At 48.5% G+C, this 6232-nt stretch overlaps 1 long non-coding RNA gene across 1 annotated transcript; it reads right to left on the bottom strand.

Moving 5' to 3' along the window:
- Window positions 1–2136: 2136 nt before the first annotated feature.
- On the bottom strand, window positions 2137–5475 carry LOC119349547. The gene is made up of 2 exons (XR_005169457.1): window positions 5189–5475; window positions 2137–2407 (listed from the first exon to the last, which is right to left on the bottom strand). It is a non-coding gene; the product is annotated as an uncharacterized LOC119349547 (long non-coding RNA).
- Between the last annotated feature and the right edge of the window lie 757 nt (window positions 5476–6232).

The raw sequence follows: 6232 nt of genomic DNA, 5'->3' as shown, positions 1-6232 counted from the left end.
AACAAGGATGTATAGGTGAGTCAGGTTTCGATCCTTTGGAACTGTGGGTTATGGGCCCATCATGTGGGTTAAAAGCAGGAAGGGTGTTAACGTTTTGTACGGTTAAGGTAGCAAGGCATGTCAGAGGACAACCTATCAGTTATGTTCGCAACAACGTTGGTACCACGGGCGAGGGACGAAGAGAACCATTTTCCTGCTCGTTAAGACGAGGCAGACCAATAGGCAAAGTTCTCGTCCATCGGTGGCTACTGGAATGTCATCAAAAATAGTAACAAGGTCTTACAGACAGAGCTTGTACACAGAGGTGTTACATAAGCAGGGAATTATCACTGCTCAGGTATGTTAGGTTCCAAGAAAGGTTAAACAAAACAAGGGAAAGGGAAGTGTAGACTCGAATCAGTTAACGGTGTCCTCGAGTGTCTAACAACTCAGAACCCGTGGAAAATCTGAATCGGCGAGAAATAATAGTTGTGGAAGAACTCATCAGAAGTTACGTAGTTCCGTGATATTCTCGAGATACCAGTGGGTAATACTCGAAGGTAGATCAAAGTAGAGGTTGGACTGGTGAAATGATCTGTAGAAGACAAGTACTTTAACTCGTCCAAGAAAAGCAATCGAAGGATAACAGTCATGGTCGGAACCATGGTTGCAAAGGACCAAACATAGATACAAGATGAACTTATCACAAGGGAATTATTATTATTCCAAGAAGCTTCCATGATAAGTTCCACATCTTGTCCATGGGCATGAACACAAAGTTCAAGGTCGACTCCCACTTCTCCAATGCATAACCTTTCATTCACTTCTCGCTTTCGATGAAGTTGTAGTGTTGATATTTTATCTGGCAAAACACCAGAAGAGTAGGACTCACGAAGACTCTGGGTTCAAACGGATTAGGGAAGGCGTATGTTCAAACCATAGGGGCATCTTAGGAACCTATACCACAAACTTCACGAGTAAATAACTCAAGCCCAGAAGCAGAGTCTGGTTGACAAGAGCGGGGGATACAATTTACCAAAGGCATTGTGTATCCGAGGAAAGGCTCACAAGGTTACCGAATATGAAGGATGCTATCGAATAAAACCCAACAAAGGACCTGGAGGTCCACAATGGATCTGATGTGAGTATTGGTACTCAACCAGAAGAAGAAAGAATTCAAGGAGGTCAGGTTATAGAAACAACTGACTAATTCAAAACTCAAATGCAAAGGAATTATGGTTTCCAAATCGGGGGATCAGAAGTAGAGGCTCTGATCAAAGACAAGTAAGTTGAATAGACATAGATCGACAATCAAGCAAGGCTTGTTTCACCGAACACCAGCTCATGTCCGGAGTGATGTCTCAACCAAGGGAAGTATTTTAAATAGGACTGGTGATCGCGAGCATTCACAAACAAATCGAATCAAATGCCCGAATTCACGATGACAAAGGATGTTAATGAGTATTGCTAGCCATATGGAAGTAACCATAATGCAAGCAGATAAGGAGGAACAAGAGCAATAGGCTACTGAGGATTTTTGAAAGATCGAATAGTATTCCAAAGAATTTTGTGAAACACATGAACAACTGTGGATGAACGGATACTCGGCAAGTGCGAGTAATTACCGTAGGGGTATTCATGTGGCAAAGGACTACAAGGTAGTAAGTATAAAGGATCCTCGGAACATTAGGTAGCTACTCATAAGGACTTATCGATGGTAGGGATCGCAAAGGCGAAGGGCACAAGGGTCTCGAGAAAACTTCGGAGAGTATCTTCAGAATCTTCTGATGCACCAAGTAATAATCTGGAGTGAGGGGTTCTCCGGGAGAAAGTATTTACGAGAACCTAGAGTTAGAGTCAGCAAAATCATTTACCCGAATAGAAGAGAGATAAGAGTCCCAGAGTATAGACGAGGAATAAAAGATCCTAATACCACCCAATGGCGACGTGGGCCCGTAAGCCACACAACCATGTTAGTAAAACCATTTTTTCAAAGTCTAGACTCAACTTCGGCCAAGGAGTTGGAAAGGGGGATCCTACAGGCAGTCGGCGCTGATACTAACTTGTGACGCCCCTGATTCGACCGTACACTAATCATACACGCAAATGTGTACGATCAAATTCAGGGACTCACGGGAAGATATCACAACAAAACTCTAGACACAAATAAAAATAATACAAGCTTCATATTACAAGCCAGGGGCCTCGAGGGTTCGAATACAAGCTTGATACACAAGCGTCAGCGGAAGCAACAATATCTGAGTACAGACATAAGTTAAACAAGGATGCCTTAAGAAGGCTAGCATAAACATCAACGATCGAAGAGGCAAGGCCTCCTGCCTGGGACCTCCTAACTACTCCTGGTCGTTGGCGGTCTCCACATAGTAGCATCCGTCAGCGGTGGCATCTAGCTCCAGGGATCCACCATCTGGTTGCATCAACCGGAAAGAAGAAGTAAGGGGGACAAGGGGTAGCAAAGCAACCGTGAGTACTCATCCAAAGTACTCTCAAGCATCAGATCTACACTAAGTGTGCATTGGTATCAAATGGAAGGGCTGTATCTGTGGACTGAACTGCAGAATGCCAGAATAGAGAGGAAGGCCTAACCTATCGAAGACTAGCATCTTCAAGCAGCTCCAAGCATCTTGCAGCATGTAGAAGAGTAAAGAATAGCAGTTTATAATTAGCAAACATGTTGTAACATTAATGCCCAAAGATCCCTCCTCGACTACCTGCGAGAAAGCAATCCTGGAGCCAATATCCATCACATATCTTAAGTATCCATTTCTAGTTATATAAGATCAGGATACAAGTATGAATGTCCATTACCGTGGACACGGTATTCGAATATATATCTTCCCTGCAAGGGTGCACCACATTACCCAACGCGCTCGATCACTCCGTCCGGACACACCTTTCTGGGGTCAATGCCCGGCCTTGGAAGATCAACACGTCACAGCCCTACCTAGGCTCAGAAGAGAGGTCCTCGTTGGTCTACATCCTAAGCACTCCGGGGTCTGGGCCCATCGTCCGTTGCACTCCGAGTCGTTGTGTGCAGGGTGGATACCAACACCACCCGTGTAGTGGATGGCACGATCCGACCGTGCCACAATGCTAAACTGGACATCTGACAAAGCTTCGGCTGATACGACGACGTCGAGGCCCATAACTATTCTCGCGTGGTGGTTAGTGCGTAAAGGCCAAAGGCCACCTCAGAACAAATACCCAAACCTGTTAGTGCATTGGGGGCTCGCGGAGACGAGCAGCAACTCACGATAATGTGACCCCGTCGCCCCGTCTCATGGACTTACGGCAAGGGCCTAGACTACCCGACCGTGCCACGTAGAAAACTCGTAGGTGCTCCACGGGCCCGCCCGACTTTCACATCAACTCGCGAGTACCCCTCAGGGCCGACCCGACTTCAACAATGGTCTCAAGTAAAGTCAAGGTAACCTTGTGTCCAAAACATCAAGGAAGAAAACCCGAGGAATCACCCCCGGTAGATTCCACTCAATGTAATCATCAAGGTGAACGTAAGAGGGACCACCCTCGAGGTTCACACTTGAGGTGTTGCACGACAGAGCCGTACCGGGAATGGTGAAAGAGGAAATCACCCTCGATGACCACGACCGAATAGCTACACTACAAAATTATCATCGAGAGTGTGTTATGAGGGATCACCCTCGACACTCGATAGTAGCTCTGTAGAGTCGAGCAACTAAAGGGGCGTGATGTGATGTGAGGTGTCAGGCTCTGGTCCTCGATCATGTTGATCGAGTCGTCGAAGATGAAGCTGGGGCAACAAGGACAAGGTGGGGGTCACTGATGGATCACTAACCAACCTATACTAAGCAGTTTAGGATAAGCAGGTAAAGTACAAAGAGTAGGTTACAAAAGCAGGCTATGCATCAGAATAGGAGCAAACAATAACAATAGCAAAATCTAATGCAAGCATGAGAGAATGGAATGGGCGATATCGGGATGATCAAAGGGGGGGCTTGCCTGGAAGCTCTGCTGAAAGAGAACTAGGGGTCGTCGGTGACGTAGTCGATCACGGGGACATCAACATCGGTCTCGGGGTCTACCGGATAGAAGAGGGGGAAGAAACAGTAAATACACGCAAACATATGCATAACAAGACAATAAGTGGGGCTAGAAGTGTTCTAACGCAGCGCTAGGCCGTACTGGCAAAGGGGGAAACATCCGGGAAAGTTTTCCCGGCTCCGGACGTCTGTTAGACAGATGAACCGGAGGGAAAAGTTCAACGTTTGCTATGCTAGTGACGTGTGGCGGGCGAACGGATTGTGTATTCAGATTCATCTCGCCGTTCTGAGCAATTTTCATGTAGAAAACTTTTTCATCTGAGCTACGGTTTATTTGCTATTATTTTTCAAAGTTTAAACAATATTCTGAAAAATATTATTAAATAAAAAGAAAATACTGCATCAGCATGACGTCAGCGGTCAACAGGATGTTGACTGGTCAAAGTTGACATGAGGGACCCACTGTCATAGACACAGTTTTATTAAACAGACCTTAAATAACTAACCATGTGATTAGGGTAATTGAACAGAGTTAATTAAGTTAATTAATCAATTAAATATTAATTAATTAGTTAATTAATTGATTATTTTTACTAATAAATTTTTAAACCTTTTTTTACAGGGGCATGGGGCCCCAACGTCAGTGGCCCAGGGGGGTTAAGCGGGCGACGGGCAAGCGGGTTAACGGGCGAGCGCCCGTGCGAGGGCACGGGGCATCAGGGTCGCCGGCGAGGCCACGGCACCGTCCGGGGCGGGGCGTGGCCAGGCCGAGGCGGCGACGGCCGGAGTTGGGAGCTGCGGGATGAGGCCGCGGCGGGGGTTGGGCAATAGGGGCGCGCGTGGGGCAGCAAGGCGAGCGGCGAGAGCGAAGCAGCAGGAGGCGGCCGAGGGCGCGGCCATGGGCGCAGGGAGTTAGCGCGGGGGAAGGAGGCGCGTGGGCACGGGCGGTCTCCGACGGGTGCGAGAGGATGACGCAAGGCAGTTGCGGGGATTGGCCGGCGCATCAGCGCGGCGTACGGCGAGGCGAGGCGGGACCGTGCGGTCGTTGGCGGCGGAGGTTCGCGCGCGGTTGGTGGGTGACGAGCGCGAAGTCGACCGCAGCGGCTACGGCATCTACGACGATGGATTCTACGGTGAGGGGATGGGGAAAACGAGCGGGGCCTCACATCGGTGTTGTAGGGGTCGGCAGCGGGCTCGGGGAGGGTCGAGGTGGCCGGAGACAACGACGAGGGCAGCGGCGTTCGAGAAGGGAGACGAGGTGGGGAGGCATCGATCCGCTTGATGCGCCGACTCCGAGCTCCATCCGGGGCTTGTAGCCGACGTGGAGGAGGCCGCTGGAGCCGTTGGACGCGTCGGTGTGGTGAGGGAGGGGTCGAGGCCGCGGCAACGGCGCCGACGACGCTCCGACAGAGAGAACCGAGAGGGAGAGAGCCGAGCGAGGCGGGCAAATATCTGGGGCTGACGAGGACGAGGCCGAGGGGGAGACTTATCCCCTCGGCGGCGTGGGTGGTTCGAGTGAGCCGGCCTGGCCGACCAGCTGGATGTCCAGCTGGGCCACGAGGCCCACTAGGGGGTGGCCTTTTCTTTCTTTTTTTTGATTTGCCTTTGTTTCCTATTTAAAAGAGCTACTGAATTATTTTTGTTAAATCTGGCACTTTGCACGAAAATAGATAGGAACAAAGTGAAGTTGCATAAAAAGTTTGGGGTCAGAAGGAGTTGGCTAACCATTTTTAGAAATTGGAAAGGCCAATTTAATTATTGTTGGACCACAAGATAAAATCCTAGGGACATTTTGGGAACTCAAATGAGGTTGGTTCCAACATGAAAAATATCTAGGGATTATTTGCCACACTTTGAACATTTTAGTTTTCATGTTTGGCAATTTTAATTTTGGACTTTGATTTGAATTTGAAATTTGAACCGGTTTCGAACCAACGTGAGTTTAACAACAGTAATCATGATGATGTGGCATCATTAGGAGGGAATTACTGTAGCTTAATTATCCAGGCGTCACGCGTACCAAATAAGCCAACGCCACCACACTATTTGAAAAAAATAGTGGTGGCGTTAGTTGTAAATGGCGCGCCACCAACGTAAGTTGTGGCTAGCACTATTTCCACTAGTGTGTCAGGCTAGCACTTGTAAGTCCTCTGAAGTTAATATTGGGCCAGTCGATTTTCACCCGAAGGAACAGCCTCCGGCTCGCCGGA

The sequence above is a fragment of the Triticum dicoccoides genome, chromosome 1A (genome assembly GCF_002162155.2).
Source record: "Triticum dicoccoides isolate Atlit2015 ecotype Zavitan chromosome 1A, WEW_v2.0, whole genome shotgun sequence".
NCBI classification, from domain to species: domain Eukaryota; kingdom Viridiplantae; phylum Streptophyta; class Magnoliopsida; order Poales; family Poaceae; genus Triticum; species Triticum dicoccoides.
This window is presented reverse-complemented; position numbering and strand designations above follow the sequence as displayed.